Source organism: Sarcophilus harrisii, chromosome 1 (genome assembly GCF_902635505.1).
Source record: "Sarcophilus harrisii chromosome 1, mSarHar1.11, whole genome shotgun sequence".
NCBI lineage: Eukaryota > Metazoa > Chordata > Mammalia > Dasyuromorphia > Dasyuridae > Sarcophilus > Sarcophilus harrisii.
The window spans coordinates 302,725,366-302,742,416 of record NC_045426.1 but is presented as its reverse complement, the minus strand read 5'-3'; the positions used below and the strand labels follow the sequence as shown (position 1 = coordinate 302,742,416).

General features: G+C 36.6%; 1 long non-coding RNA gene across 1 annotated transcript in view; it reads right to left on the bottom strand.

Annotated features, from left to right (window-relative positions):
- Positions 1–431: 431 nt before the first annotated feature.
- LOC116420198 overlaps positions 432–17,051 on the bottom strand; it is a 33,395-nt gene continuing 16,775 nt past the window's right edge. Inside the window, exons 2-3 of the long non-coding RNA XR_004230478.1 lie at positions 3,917–3,944; positions 432–2,300 (exon numbers count right to left, since the gene is read on the bottom strand). This is a non-coding gene — a long non-coding RNA (uncharacterized LOC116420198). The remainder of the gene's footprint in view (positions 2,301–3,916; positions 3,945–17,051) is intronic.

Genomic DNA, 17,051 nt, shown 5'->3' with positions numbered 1-17,051 from the left:
TCTCCTGGCATAAAAGACTTGTGAGTATTAAAAATAGATCAATCTTTTTTGGATGCTTTTTATGATCTCATGACTTACTAGGTTTCATTCCTCAGGGGTGGAGGGCCCTATGGGTAGAATGATCAAATGATACATGGTATAAAACGGTACTTTTTGAAGAAAAAAATTTTAACACTCATTTATACCTTCAGTCTATTTCATAAAGCCTTTGTCAAGTACTACCCTAACTCTTCGAAGGTTTTGTCTTCATCCGTTTAACCATTGGTATCCCTAAGTAGTTCCAAGTACTTGTGACTGGCCATTTGTTGAAAATGAAAGGGCTTTAGGTTCACTAGCTGAGAGGGTTCTTTAACTGAAGTGTTTTTGACAAGGCAGATTTAAAAATCTTTCTGTCCCAACTTACCTCCTTCCCCCCCCCCAAAAAAAAAAAAAGTCAACTTTATCCATATACACACACACACACACACAATTTTCCACCTTGGGTTTCTGTAATTTTAAGCTGTTATGTTAGGGAGGTATTGTGATTAGCCATGTGGATTTATTTGTTTGTTTTATTGGTACATGTCTGTGTGTGGGTGTGGGTGTCGGTGTGGGTGTTTTAAGTGAAATACATCTTGAAACACTAGATTAAGAAAACTGAAGTCACAGGAAGCAATGCATGTGTGCTAAATGAACCTTTCTAAAGTATACTGTATTATGTGAGGAAATGTTATAAGCCAGTTTCAGGCCAACTTTTCCATGGAAAAATTGTACAGAATAAGGAATACCAGCCAGAGTACAAATGAATCATTTTTAACTTTTATCCTTTTCTACCAAATGGAAGGATGGGAAATGAGAGCTATTTTCCAGATTTTCTCCACCTTTACAGGTAGGTTAACCTTGAAATATGGGTCCTTTCCTGCCAGCATGTCTTTTTTTTTTTTTTTTTTTTTGCATGTAGAAGAATCATTTTCAGAATTTGGATCTTGTGCATAGTAGGCATTTGGTAAATATTAAATAAATGATGATGGTTCCTAGAAGCACTTAGAGATGAGGAGGCATCAAAATATGTTCCTATGAATATAGTATATACTCTCCAGGATTTGTCAATCTAAAATAGTAATTAATCAAACAAACCTTGCTAGATAGGAAGATTAGCTAGAAAACAGATTTGAAAAGCACATCCTTTGTGTTTTGCAGGCACAAAAGGTAGCAGGTAAACTTTTGTCCAATTGTTAGAGCTAGGGTTTCTTGATTCAAAGTAGAAAGGAGAAATGCAAAGGGATTTTGTTTAACTCCATAACTATAGTCATTTCTTTAGTCCTTAAAAGAATGAGGCTTGATGATTTGGTACAGCTCTACCTCACTTAAATCCAGTTCACATTCAAGTCAAAATATCACCCATGTGATATTATTGACCCTCTTCAAGAACAAAGGAATAATATCTACAAAAATCTCCAGCAGTCAGTAACTGAGTTTAGAGGAATAATCACATTATTCATATAATTCTTCAGTTTAGAAGTCATAAAGAATGGCTAGTTTGTAAGTGTAGAATCTCTACTATCACAGGCTATCTTGAAAATCAAAAGATATCTTCTGTGAGCCAAGGTACATTCATAGAAGTATGACCTCTAATAGGTATGTAATCAAATACCTTTCTCCTAAAGACTTCCTACTGTGCTTTCCTTTCTAACAGAAGGGAAATTGGAACCTACAAGCCTTTTGGAAAGGAGATGCAAGGCAAAAATGTGAAAAAGAAGGAAAGATTGAGGAAGGAAGATTGGAAAGGGGACTGTCTAGCATTCCCTTTGTTCATGGCTCCATAATACACCTGTGAATTTGTAATATGTATTGGGCTCCAATACATGTTACAAATTGGATCCTAAACACTGGAATTCAGCTGTCTATATACATATCTATATATAGAATAGTATAATCTATTTAAATATAGCTATAACTATAATACCTATAAATTCAATCACCATCTCCCTTCCATTCTAATTGCCACCCCTTGATTTGTCAAAAAGAAATGACAAAATCCAAGGTATCCTTGTATCTTTTCAATATAGATTTTTATTCTTGATCAAGGCAGAAGAGGGTGGGGAGGGAGCAGAGAAATGTCAGGAAAAGCATTCTGTTTTTAAGGTATGCTGAATGCTAAACAGAAGTACTTTCATATCAGGAAGCCTGGTTATTCTCATGTTGGTACTGTTGCTGATCATGGACAATCCATGCCTTTGAGCAGGTCTGTAAATCTTCAACAGTGATGTCCCAAACTTAACAGGAAGAGGTAGGGAGCTGTATCACTAGGCAGAGCAGGACTGTAAGGAGTAATTTGAGACAGAAGATCATTCTGGTTTTTTGCTCTCAAATACTGAAATGGATCTGTAATCTCATCAATTTGGACATTCCCTCCACTAATGCAGATGACAACTCATTATCCATATCCATCACAGACGATTTCACCCAGTGCCGGGGGAGAGAGATTTCTTGTGATACTGTAAGAATGTCAATTAAAGTGCCCACTACATCTGCCAGCCATAGCTTTAGGCACAAACCCCAAGTCATCTCTTTGAGTAACAACCTTTATTCCAATTCTTGCAACTTATTCCCTCTCTCCCTCCTTTCCTCCCTCCCTCCCTCCCTTCCTTCCTTCCTTCCTTCTTTCCTTCCTTCCTTCCTTCCTCCCTCTCTCCTCACTTCCTTCCTTTCTCCCTCACTCCCTCCATTCCTTCCTTCTTCTCTCCCTTCCTTTCTTCCTTCTTTCCTTTTTTTCCTCTCTTTCCTGCCTGCCTGCAAATTAGCTCCTGCAATTCCAGCCTTATACTTTATTTCCTTTGACTTGTATTGCCCTCTTCAGAGTCATCTTTTAAAAAGCAAGTACCATATATATTTACTGTGTTTAACATATATTGGATTACTTGCCATCTAGGAAAGGGGGAGGGGAGATTGGAACATAAGGTTTTGCAAGGGTCAGTGGTGAAAAATTATCCTTGTATACATTTTGGAAATAAAAAGCTTCAATAAAAGTTTTTAAAAATCTTAAGTAAAATGCAAGTACCCTTGAGAAAGCCAATATTAACTTATTACCATCTTACAGTAAATGATTATCATGATCCATCAATTTAAGAGATATCCAGGGACATCTTGAGAAAACTAGATATGTGGAGAGGAGACTGTATCAGATAATGGAAGTATAAGCACGGTTAAAGCTGACTTTACAGTATTACTTAGAACCAGACGTGCCGCCTGATGTTTAAAGGATGGGCCTGAGAATCCCTGATTCATCTCTTGTTCTTCTGTATGATCTAGTTCAATAAATGTACAGAGTCCAGGAGGGCTAGATCTGAAGGGCTAGGCCAGTCTTACCACCCAGCACAAAGCCCCATTTTACAGCTTTTAAGAGAGATATCCATAGCGGTGAAACAGACTCCAGATAGTTTCCCCTGGGGGTTGGGGAGTAAGGAAGGGAAGCCAAATGAAATGTGCACAGGCATCCAGATGCATGGAGGAAACTTGTAGCCTCTTCCAGAAGTTCTGTTTGCAATAAGAGACCAATCTTGGCCATGCTTCAAACCTTTCTGTATTATAAAAACAGACCAATGAGCTGGGAAGAAGTTAAGTTCTAAAAGCAAATATTCTTTATCAGAGGATTAATTACAGCTCATTTCTATGGTGCTTTACTGAGAGCTTTCCTCCAGCAACATAATAAGATATGTAGTAAAAGTATTATCCTCTATTTCACAGATGAGGAAACTGTGGCTTACAGGAAATGACTTATTTAAGGTCACATTAAGGACATTAGTTTGTCAAAGCTAGCACTTCATACCAAGCTCAATGGAAGTAGAACATTGCTGGGTAATGCTGAAATCTGAAAACAGCCTTCAAGTCTCTATCAGAAAAAGACCAAATAATAATAATAATAATAATAACTTACCTTCTACTGTGCTGCTCTTCTAATCTGCCTGATGGGGGGAAAAAAAGGTATTTTAAAAGCAACAAAAATTTGGCTATAAATCTGGAGAAAATAATGCTCCTGGGGGGGGGGGGGGGGCTATGACTTCAGTTTTAAAAACAACAATAACAACAAGCCAAAAAAAATCTTCCCAGACCCAAAATTCTTGAAATCAACCAGTTTGTGATAAAGCTCTAAGTGATGGGAGAGGAGCTCAGAACAGCTAGTTCTGTTTCCTTTCTACATTTGTAGCTTTCCACTTGGCTAAAGCTTTGAAAGAAAATAACTGAAGACATTGGAGTGGGAGAAGAGAGGGACTAACAATTTTCAAGTGTGACCTACCACCCACAACCACCCCTTTGGGCTAACAAACTCTTAGCACCTGTGATTCCCTTTATTTCTGAGTAAATTAATTCCTGCTTACCTAGCAGTAAATTACTTCTCAACCCTCACATAGTCTCAGACCTCTCCTGGAAGCTATGTCAGTTGTAAAGCCAAATATAAGGGGACTGATCTATTCTGCCCTGATGTGCCAACCGTAAGGACACAGATCGGAGAGATACTGAGATAACCATTCCAGCTTGGTAGTAAATGTGTGTAAAATTACTAGGGTTAATTGGATTAAAGGAGTTTACTCACTAGACTGCCCATTCTGGGCAGCAACGTGACAAAATGTCATAATGGATCCCCACACCAATCCTAGACCAGGTAAGGTGTTATATAGAAACAGAAGGCAAAGTGCCAAGAATGGCCCAGGGTCGTGTGCAAATGTTCCCATGGGATAGTCAGAGCTGCTTTTACTATTTACATTTACTCAAGATGGTTTACATTCCCTGTAAGATTCAAGGCTCTGGCCTACCCTCATGTCCTACTCCAACTCTGCCCTCCCCTTCCTCTGTGCCCACATCAATCCCTATCCTCAATAAACTAATTTCTTTCTAGACCTCTTCTCCTCATACAATGCTTGATACAAAATAAGTGCTTAATATATGCTTTTGCATTCAGTCAAATACTTTTTTTCTCCTACTTAATATTTTCCCCCAATTACACGTAAAGATAGTTTTCAACATTTACTTTTATAATATTTTGAGTTCCAAATTTTTCTCCCTCTTTCCTTCTCCCCTCTCCTCCCCAAAACAGCAAGCAATCTGGTATAGGTTATACATGTACAATCATATTAGTCATATTTCACATTAGTCATGTTATGAAAGAAGAATCAGAACAAAAAGGAAAAAACCATGAGGGGGGAAAAAAGTGCAAATAATATGCTTTGATCTGCAATGACTCCATAGTTCTTTGGATATGGATGGTGTGGAATTGTCTTGAATCATTGTATGGCTGAGAAGAGTTAAGCTGATCATCACGATGTTCTTACAGTGTTCTAGTTCTGCTCATTTCACTCAATTCATGTAAGTCTTTCCAGGTTTTTCAGAAATCTGTCTGCTCATCATTTCTTATAGTACAATAATATTCCATTACATTCATATACCACAATTTGTTTAGATATTCCCCAATTGATGGACATTTCCTCAAAGTCCAGTTCCTTAACACCACAAAAAGAGCTACTAATTCCAATAGACTTGGGATGGAAAATGCTATTCACATCCTGAGAAAGAACTATGGAGGCTGAATGTGGATCAAAGCATAGTATTTTCACTACTTATTTTTTTTTCTTTCTTGTATTTTTTCTCTTTTGTCTAATAATTTTTCTTGCACAACATGACTAATGTGGAAATATATTGAAAAGAATTGCACATATTTAACCTATATTAGTTTGCTGTCTTGGGAAAGGAGAAAAATTGGAAGACTACTAAAATGTAAAGTCTTACAAAAATGAATGTTAAAAACTACATGTATTTGGAAGATAAAATACTATCAATTTCTTTTTTTAAAAAGCGAGCTTGAGAGCTGCTATAAATATTTTTGCATATGTGGGTCATTTCCCCTTTTTTATAATCTCCCTGGAATACAAACCTAACAATGGTATTACTGGATCAAAGGGTATGCACAATTTTATAGTCCTGTGGCCATAGTTCCAAATTGCTCTCCAGAATAAATGGATCACTTCACAACTCCACCAACAATGCATTAAGTCCCAATTTTTCCACCTCTTCTCCAGCATTTATCATTTTCTTTTTCTACCATTTTAGTCAATCTGATAGGTGTAAATGGTACCTCAGAGTTGCTTTAATTTGCATTTCTTTAATTACTAGTGATTTAGAGCATTTTTTCATATGTCTATAAATAGGTTTAATCCTTTCATCTGAGAACTACCTGTCTGACCATTTGTCAAAAAGGGAGTAACTTGTCTTTTTTAAAATTTGATTCCATTCTTTATCTTTTTTATTAAAGCTTTTTATTTTTTAAAACATGTATGTGAACAATTCTTCAACATTAGCCCTTGCAAAACCTTGTGTTCCAATTTTCCCTCTCTTCCCCCACATCCTTCCCTAGATGGCAAGTAGTCTGGTATATATAACTTGTATTCTTATAAATTTATTTATCAGTCATAGATCTTTAATCTGTGTATACTTCTCAAGAGTTGGTTTTCCCCAGATGACAATGCATCTCTGGCACCTTTTCTAGCATTATACTTTCAGTCATAATCGGTAGCGTTATGGAATACTCCTTGCTCCCCACTACCATTTATATAAACTGTTCCTGGACTATCGCTACTCAGCAGCTTCTTATCCTTTGAAGTTTAGTCTCTCTTTTTAAAATTCACCCTAGACAGATCATAGTGGGTATTATCTACTAGTCCCCAATTAGTTCTCAAGAAGTTCTAAATTTTAGAAGTTTAGTTCACTGTCTTTCTTTTCTACTCAAATATTGCTTTTATATTGGGGGACTTAAACATTTGTCTTGATGTTTCCTCAAACACAACTTCCCAGTTCATGAGTATCCTTAAGTCTCATGACCCACTTACTTCTTCATTCCACCTTAGGCATGCCAGGGATGGTTATACCCTGAATCTCTGAATCTCACCATTGCCCATCAATGGTTCCACTTCCATGATCAAAAGCCCTGATGTTTTTCTATCTAACCATAACCTGCTATTACCTTATCTTTTCCTTTGCTTCATTCCTCTTAACCCTATTTCCTCAATTATGATGTCTAGCATCTTCATCTTTCAGCACTTTCTAAGACAGAGTTTCTTACCCCATAATTCTGGAATGCACACATCCTTATTTTAGTATTTTGATATCTCAGTATAATTGGTTTCCTTTGTAATCTCATGTTGTTTATTTTATGCATTTAAAAACATAATTCTTAGAAGGGGTCTGTCCACAGACTTCAGCAGACTGCCAAAGATGCAAAACTTACCCTTTGTTTTAGAACCCTTAGCTCCATCCTCACTTTACTTTGCTCACATCTCAAACTTGACCCTATAATTCACCAATTCAACACCGTCTTGTATTGTCAGATCCTTTAGTCCTCTGACTGTTCATCCCATACATAATAAACTTCAGCCATGTATTGCTTCTACTACCTGCCTCATTGACTCCTACTTATGCTGCTGGATAGTGCTGGAAGTCATTGGTCCTCTTTGAGAGTTTGAACAACAATGACCAAATTGACAGAGTGCAGTACAAGTTAAGGTTATTTAACCTCAACAGGATTCTCAGAAATTCTTTTATTCCTCTTGATTGGTTCTCTATCCTACTTCCCAAATCTTACTCCTCCTTGAGCCTCTCTTCCTCCCACTCCATCTCTCACTCAGGATCTCACCTCTTTGCTGAGAAAAGTTTCTCCCCACTCAATCCACCCTTCACTTAGTTACTAGTGATTTTCCTAGAGTTTAAATTTGACCATGTCATTCCACACATATGTACTTGATGAACTCTGGTGGTTTCCCTATTACCTCTAGAATTAGATATAGAGTCCTCTAGCATTTAAAGCTCTTCATAATTTGGCCTCTTCCTCCCTTTCCAATCTTCTTACAATTTATTACTCCCCTCCATGAACTCTATAGTGCTGTTCCACAGTCATTGCACATGGCACTGCATCTCCCAGCTCTATAGCTTTCCATTGATTGTCTCGTCTTCCTCCAGCCCACATGTCTGCAATGTTCTGTACCCTCCTCTCCCCAATATTTCTCACATATGACTCTTGTTCTCTACTTACATAGCCACCACCTCATCACCTTTTCATGAATTACTATAAATGGCTTCCTAAAGCGTCTTCCTGCCTCATTTCTCCTTTTTCCAATCCAAACAGCTGCTGAAGTGACCTCCCTTAAATGCAAGTTTGACTATGCCATTTACTGACTTAATAAACTTCTCTAATAAAGCTCCTCTGCTTATATTTTATTTTTAAACTATTTTATTTTTCCCAGTTACATGTAAAACAATTTTTAATGTTTATTTTTAAAACTTTGAATTCCAGATTCTTTCCCTTCTCCCCTCTCCCACTGAGAAGGCACATGTGAAGTTATACAAAACATTTCCATAAAATGTTGCAAAAGAAAACATAGATCTCCCCTTCCCCTCAAAAAAAAAAAAAAAAAAAAAAACCTTCAAGAAAAAAAAAAAAAGCAGCATGCTTCAATCTGTATTCAAACACAATTAGTTCTTTCTCTGGATATTAGTCTCAGATCATTCTATTGCTGAAAATCTCTCCTTATATTTTAATACCATTTTTCTAACCTACCTTTTCAGCACCTATTAAGTACCCGGCGCTACGATAAGTTCTAGGGAGACAAAAAAGAGGCAAAAACATTCCTTGCACTCAAAGTAGCTCACAATTAAGGGAGGAGACAAAAGGCAAATCAATATCTACAAAGTAAGCCATGTAGGGGATAAATAGGAATAATTTAAAGAAGGGAGACACTAGAATTAAGGGAGATTGGGGAAGGGTTTCTATAGAAAGTTGAATTTTAGTTGGCACTTAAAGGAAGCCAGGGCAGTCAGTAGGTGGAGAGTCAGTAGGAGGGAAAGTGTTCCAAGCATGGAGGACAGCCAGAGAAAATGCCCAGACCTGAGAGATGGAGTGTCTTATTTGTGGAAAAGCCAGAAGGACATATTCCGTGGTCTATCTTAACTGACTTTATTCCTATTCCTCACACATAGTGAGCACTCCATCTCCCGTTTCTGTCCTTTACATCAAATGTATTCCCTCCCTGCTTTTTTGCCTTATATAGATGTCCTCATTTTTTCAACTTTCAGGTGAAATATTCATTGTCTTCTGCATGAAAACTTGTTTGGGTCCCACAACTCTTCATTTTGCATTTATTTTCTTTCATTTTAAAAAATGAGAAAGGTTAAATGTTGAGGTTAAATAACCTTTTTTTCTCACATTTTTTCTTTATGTTTCCAGTCTTGAACATAGTACACCCTTAATAAATGCTCATTACTTGACTGAACAGAAAGAAAAGTTATGGGTAGGAATGGCATAGTAGAAAGAGTGCTGGATTTGAAGTTAATGCACTTTAACCTTTTTTTTCCACTTAATAATATTTTATTTTTTTCCAATTACATGGGAAGATAGTTTTCAACATTCATTCTTATAAGAGTTTGAATTCTAATTTTTCTCTCCCTCCCGCTTTTCCTTCCCCCCTCCCCAAGATTGTAATCTGATATAGCTTATATATGTACAATAATTTAAACATATATTTATATAAATCATGTTGTGAAAGAAAAATCAGAACCAAAGGGGAAAATCACAAGAAAGAAAAAAACAAACAAAAAGTGAAAGTAATATATCTTGATCTGCATTCACTTTCTACAGTTCTCTTTTTGGAGGTAGATGGCATTTTCCATCAAAAGTCTATTGAAATAGTCTTGGATCACTGTATTATTGAGAAGAACCAAATCCATCCCAGTTGATCATTACATAATTTTGCTGTTACTGTGTACAATATTCTTCTGGTTTTATTCATTTCACTTAAAAGTTCATGTAAGTCTAAAATCTGCCTGCTCATTTCTTATAGAAAAAGAGTATTCCATTAACATTCATATAACCATCATTTGTTCAGCCATTCTCCAACTGATGGGCAAACCCTCAATTTCCGATTGCTCATGACTACAAAAAAAAAAAAAAAAAAAAGCTGCTACAAACATTTTTGTATGTGTGGATCCTTTCTTCTTTTTTATTATCTCTTTGGGATACAGGGCCGGATCAAAGGGTATGCACAGTTTGACAGCCCTTTGGGTATAGTTCCAAATTGTTCTCCATAATGGTTGGATCAGTTGAGCCAGAGAAGTCAGTTAAGTGGAAATGAGGAGGGAAAGTGTTCTAAGCATGAGAGATCTTGATTCCAGCTCTGCACCTTACTTCTTCTGTGATTTGGGTCAAGTCTCTTCACCTCTGGAATCAGCCTAGAAGACTTTTGAGGTCCTTCCCAACTGTAATAATAATAGCTGGCATATATTAAGCACAGTTAAGGTTTGCAGAGTGCTTTATAAGTATGGTCTCATTTGGTGCTCACAACAACCCTGGGAGTTATTATTATCCCTGGGGAACTGAGTCAGGGAGAGTTTAAGTGACTGGCTCAGGGGGTCAGATAGCTGGGAGGTGTGTGAGGCAAAATTCAAACTCGGGACTTGTGACTCCAGATCCCAATGCTTTAACTACTGAACCACCTAGTTGCCTCCACAATCCTATGAACAAAAAATCAAAGGGAATCAAGGTGACCTCAAATGTCTTCTGGCTTGAGGATTCTATAGATGCTCACTCATGTCCAGTGTTTTGAGCCTGTTACTTCTTCCTACTATCTGTAGCCAGTGATTTTTGTCTCCAAACGGCTCATGGTTTCTCTTTTACAATGAAAGAATGAGAGCAAATCTAATTCATGTATTGTTGCTGCTGTTCAGTTGTGTCCAACTCTATGTCACTGCATGGACTTTTATCCATAAGGTTTTCTTAGAAAAGACACTGTAGTGGTTTGCCATTTCCTTCTGCAGTGTGTCCCCATTTTACAGATGAGGAACTTGGGCAAATAGGATTTAAGGGACTTGCCCAGAATCACATAGCTAATAAATCTGAGGTCAGATTTTAACTCAGATCTTTCTAGATCCAAACCCAGGCTCTGCTCACTGTACCACCTACTGCTCCCATTATACCAATTTGAGGATATTACTCAGCTGCAAAGAACTCAAGCCCCTGACTTTGATTCCAGGGCTAATAGCCATCAGTCCATGTCTTACTGTCTCAATAAAACAGTATTTTATGGCTTACAGCTGTGTGTGAGCAGATGTAGATCTGGGCAGATAGCATAAAAAAGATCAGACTAGAAAGCAAAGAGAAAAAAACCCTTCAGAGTTCCTTCCAAAGTCTTGTGGGAAGAAATGTTTTATTTCACGGAGAGCAAGAGGGCATTTTGTTGTTGTTTTGTGGATGTATATGAAACATCTATTATTCTGAATATAATGCATATTCTGCATTCTTGTACATTAAGTTAGGTATCTAGGCCATGTGTAATTATGGAGTATTTAAGGAAAAATAACTTACAAATGTCAGGCTTCTGACTAATCTACAAACCTTTGGTCCTCATTTATTTCTTCATTCTAAACTATAATTTTACAACAGATTTTTCTACTATTTTACCCTGTGTCTACTTTTGACTTGAAGTTATAAAGGGTTTATATATATATATATATATATATATATATATATATATATATATATATATATATAAATTTAACCTAGATTCTACCTTCATACGGAATCTGTATGTCTCTTAAATAGTTATTAATTGGATTATCGATTTATTAAACTTCTGGATTAATCACATTGGGATTATTAAGCAAGTAAGTTTTCAAAGGAAATCAATGATACCATACTCCTGGCAAGAATGATCACATGGATTTTTCTAAGGTCCCAACAAAGAAAACAATTTGTTCAGGTAAGATTCTGGTAAATCATAGGATCCCAGATTTAGACAGAAATTCTATAGGGTATTTAGGCCAATCTTTCATTTTACAGATAAGAAGACTGAGTCTCAGAGGAATTAAGTAGTTTCCCTAAAGTCATATGGGTGGATGGAGGAGAGGGATTGGAAACCAGAAAGTTCTCTGACTTTTAATCCAGCATCCCTTTGACTCTATCACCTACCTGCCCCCAGTCCTAACTTGGGAATAAGAAGACCAGTCTGAATTCCAGCCTCAGACACTTAATACTTGTGTAATCCTAAACAAATCTTTTAACCTCTTGGTCTCAGCATCCTCATCTAAAAAATGAGAATAATAATAATAAGGGTATAAGGTTTAGATATGAATGCAAAATACTGTGGCAAACCTTAAAGCTCTATATAAATGTTAGCTATTATTATCATTTATTAATGATTATTCAGTCAACAGGTACAAACTTGTGTTCTGGTTTGCAATTCTCCGTCTTTACTGACTGTCAGAAAATGAACTCTTCAACCATGGGTCAGGTAATGGGGTTCTGAGACCCTGGTGCCCTCTTCCCTCTGCTTCCAGGGCCTGCCAACAATAACCGATAGCTCATGACTCATACGCCCCTCTGTCACAGTGACCTGAAAGTTAAAAGTCATTTGTCCTTGGCAGTCCAGATCACCCACAGATAGGTGGTCTGTCACGGAAATAAGGCAAGATAGCTGTCAGCCTAGTCAGAGATTTGAGAGTGAATTCATTCCTCTCCCTGAATCCAGAATTTAATTGAATTCAGCAAGCTTTTATCAACGGCTTACTCCCTGAGCCTTGCATTCTCTTAGGCCCAGGACATGTAGGGAGACAAAAATGAAATACAAGTAAATAAATACAAGGTAATATGAGGGGGAGGCTAAGGTTTAACAACTGGAGAGGAAAATCAGGAAAGGCTTAGCCTTGAAGGAGGTTAAGGTTTGAAGAGGCAGAGATGAAGGGGGCTCATATTCCAGGCAGAGAAGACAGCAGGGGCCAGACACCAGAAGTAGAACGTTTGGGGAATAGTTCATAATAAGCCAGCTTGGCTGGAATATGGAAGAGGACACTTGTTGGAGGGAGAGCTCCTGGGAGTTACTGGGCCTATTTCAGGAGATGGATTTATTTGACTATGTCAAGAAGGAAGGGCTCTTCCATAGACAAGCAAGACAACTCTAGAACTAATGCACAAAATGAGTGTATAAAAAAAAAAGCTGCATGAACGATATTTTTGGTTTCAAATAAAAATCTTTTTTCTGAACTTTGTATATGGGAATGTTCATGTTTGTTTATGTTTATCAAGTTCAGAGAAACAAAAGGTTTTAAATTAATAAAAAGAAAAGAAACAAGAACTCTTTCCAAGGAACAGAGTTGAGGGAATTTGTTGGGAAAGAATAGCAGGGGGAAAGGAGCTAATGCCAGGAAATAGAATTAAGGCACACAGAGTGCTGTCTGCCAAATGGAATTCAGTGGCTGATTCAGCCTTGTTAAAAAAAAAAAAAAATACAAAAAACCCTCATTAATTTGGAATCCACTCATTTGGATTTTATTTTACTTTGGATGCAAGAAGGTCTTATTATCTATGAAAAAATGTACTAATTAATAATAATGACAGTGGTTAGCTTAATGAGATTTTAGAACAAAGGCAAATAGTGGATAAAATAGGTAGAGCTCTGGACCTGGAGTCTGGAAGATCTGAGTTCAAATATAACCTCAGGCATTTCCTAGCTGTGTAACCCTGGGCAAGTTAATTAACTCTATATATCTCAGTTTCCTCAGCTATAAAATGAATATAATGATAGCACCTTCCTATCATTATGAAGATCAAATGAATACTAAAAAGCTTAGCACTTAATAAATATTGGGGAAAAACTCTCTATCCAAGTCTTGACTCCCTTCCCACCATATCCCTGTTCCATAAAGAACTCACTTAGCAAATAGCAAAGAAACCAATTTATCTAATAGCAAAACAGGAGAAAGAGGAAGAGGAGGAGAAGTAGGAGGAGAAGAAAGAAGAGGAGGAGAAATGGAGAAGGAGGAGTAGAAAGGAGAGGAAGAAGAGGAGGAGAAGGAAGAGGAGGAGGAGGAGAGGGACAGCTAGGTGGAGCAGAAAATAGAGCACTAACCCTGCAGTCAGGAAGATCTGAGTTCAAATTTGTCCTCAGACATTTAACACTTTCTAGCTGTGTGACCCTGGGCAATTTATTTAACCCCAATTGCCTCAGGGAAAAAAGAGGAAGAGCAGGAAGTGGGGAGAGAGAAGAGGAGGAAAAGAAGGAAGGGGAGGAGGAGAAAGAAGAGGAGGTCACTTAATTCTCAAGTTGCCTCAGTTTCTCATTTGTAAAAAGGGCTGGAGAAGGAAATGGCAAACCACTCTAAAAACCTTTGCCAAGAAAACCCCAAATGGGGTCACAAACAGTCAGACATGACTGAATAACAAAGCATCTCCTTTAATAGTATTCCAATGAAAATACTTGCATAACAAAAATGTGCTAACTCCCAGTGGATGGTTAAGAAAGGTAATTTAAATAATCTAATTTCCTTGTATATAATAAAACAATGGTTTTCTAAATGCTTTCTTCATAGTTCTGTAAGGTAAATATTTGCTAACATCATCATTATCATCATTAATAATATTGTTTAATTCAGACCTAAAATTTTTTCTCTCAATAGTATTTTATTTTTCCAAATATATGTAAACATAATTTTCAACATTCATTTTTGTTAGACTTTGAGTTCCAAAATTTTCTCCTTCCCTAAGACAGCAAGCAATGTGATACAGGTTAAATATGTGTAGTCCTTTTAAACATATTTGCATCTTTGTCATGTTGTGCAAGAAATATCAGACTAAAAGAGAAGAAACCACAAGACAGCAAAAGCAAGCATATAGACAAACAAAAACGTGAAAATACTATGCTTCGATCCACATTCATAGTTCTCTCTCTGGATGCAGATGGCATTTCCATCCCAAGTCTATTGGAATTATCAGACTTATAATTTCATCATGATATGGAGAACTCTTGATCTTGAATTTTTACCCCCTAATGCAGATCAGTAATCAACTTATTTCCCACTTGGTTTTAGAGAGTTTCATGGAAAACTGGAGATTTGCATGTGTTCACACATTTAGTCTGTCAGAGGCAAAACTTGAAATCATCTTTCTAACTTAGTCTAGCTTTTTAGTCATTGTATTTCTTATAAATATTATCTTCATTTTATTTATTTATTCATTTGTTTATTTATTATAGATGGAGGCTCTGAGGGTTAAGTGATTTGTGTAAAGTTAAGTCATAGGGGAGCACTTGAATCCAACTTTTTTAACTTTAAGTCTAGTGTTTAGCTCACTATGACATGTCGCCCCTTACTCATCCCACTAATTTTATAGAATCAGAGAGGTTAAGTGACTTAGATAAAAGTTACACAGCAAACTGATTAGCAGAGCAAGAAAACCCAACTTGTAGACCATCCTCCTATTTTGATAAAATAGGATTTAAGATTTTAAAATACAAACATTCCTTTGAAATTTACTATAATGACATTTGACCAACATGTTCATTTTCTCTCTCTGTCTCTCTGTCTTCCTTTCAACAACTTCATTGTTTTTTTTTTTTTAATATTATTTGTCTATTTATTTATTTTACTGAGGCAATTGGGGTTAAATGACTTGCCCAGGGTCACACAACTAGGAAGTGTTAAGTGTCTGAGGACAGATTTTTGAACTCAGATTTTGAAGTTCTCCTGACTTCAGGGCTGGTACTCTATCCACTGTTATTATCCATTTTTTCATTATGGAAATGATCAGTTTTTTCAGTGATCAAATTTTTAGTTTATTCAATTATCCACTCATTCCCCTCCTACCTAGGTGACATAGTACCAATCAGTAAGACCTGAATTCTAATCTAGCCTCAGAGACTTAGTAATTGTATGACCCTGACCAAGTCAGATAACTTCTGTTTGCCTCAGTTTCCTCAACTGTAAAATGTGAATAATAAAAGCAAGTACCTTTAAAAATTATCTGAAGATCAAATTCAAAGGAGATAAGTTTTTGTAAAGCAGGTAACAAGATGCCTGGCACTATACATACATACTATATATATATGTGCTTGCTCCCTTTTCCTTTCTCTCATTCTAATCCAGTTGTCCATTGCAGTTGAATCTCTCTTCTCTTTCAGTTTTGTGTTGCCACTAAGTACTCTATACCAGGGGCCTGCAAATTATATCATAAAGGCCAAATTTGGTATGGTACCTGTTTTGTACATCCAGCAAGCTAAGAGTGGTATTTTAAAATATCATTTGATTTTTAAATTTATATTTAAATTTTTTCACATTAAAAAATGTAAAAACTATTCTAACCTCATAGATCATACAAAAAACAGACAGCAGACCAGATCTGACCCCTGAATCATAGTTTGCCCAGCCTCTGCTATAAGTTATTTCATCAAAGTGATAGAACTCTATAGTGATATAGAAATTTACAGTGATGTAGATTCTATTTATCACTCCTTTTATCCTCATGCAAATGCTTCCTACCACATTTTTTTACCTCAAGTTCATGTATTTCCACTCAAGAGAAAAAGGAAGGAGGGAGGGAAAGAAAAAAGGAAAGAAGGAAGGAAGAAAGGGAGAGAGAGGAAGGAAGGAAAGGAGAAGAGAAGAGAAAAAGGAAGGAAAAGCATAGTTTAAAAAAAATGTCCATATTGGCTATATACAAAAATGTGTTTCTTATTCTGATTATTAAAACATCATGTTTCTGTCATGAGACAAGCCGGACTCTTTTTAATCTGGACTTTGGATACATGAATCATGGTTGATTAAATTAAGTGATCAGAATTTTTAAGTCTTTAAAAATTGTTTCTTCTAATTATATTGATGTTAGAGTACATTTTTGTGGTGTTCTTCTTTTTCTAAAATATGATTGTTCTCTGTGGGCGCAGGTTTCTTGGGGAGGTTTTCTGGAGGCTTTAGTTTCGGTTCAGAGTAATAATCACTCCAAATGCAGCCAGGTGTTAAAAGTTCAAATCTTTTATTGCTTTCTTCAATATAGCCTGGTTAGTTTTCTTAGAGGCCTCTCTCCCTCCTTGGTTCCAAGAGCTCTTGCAGCTTGTCTTTTAGCTCTTCCAGTTTCTGCCTCTACCTCATCTCCAACTTGTGGCTTCTCAATCTCCAACTGTCGCCCCCCTCTCAATCTTTTCAACTGACTGACTGTCTGAAGCTCTAAGAGCTTCTTATATATGATCTCTTAAAGGTGTGAACCC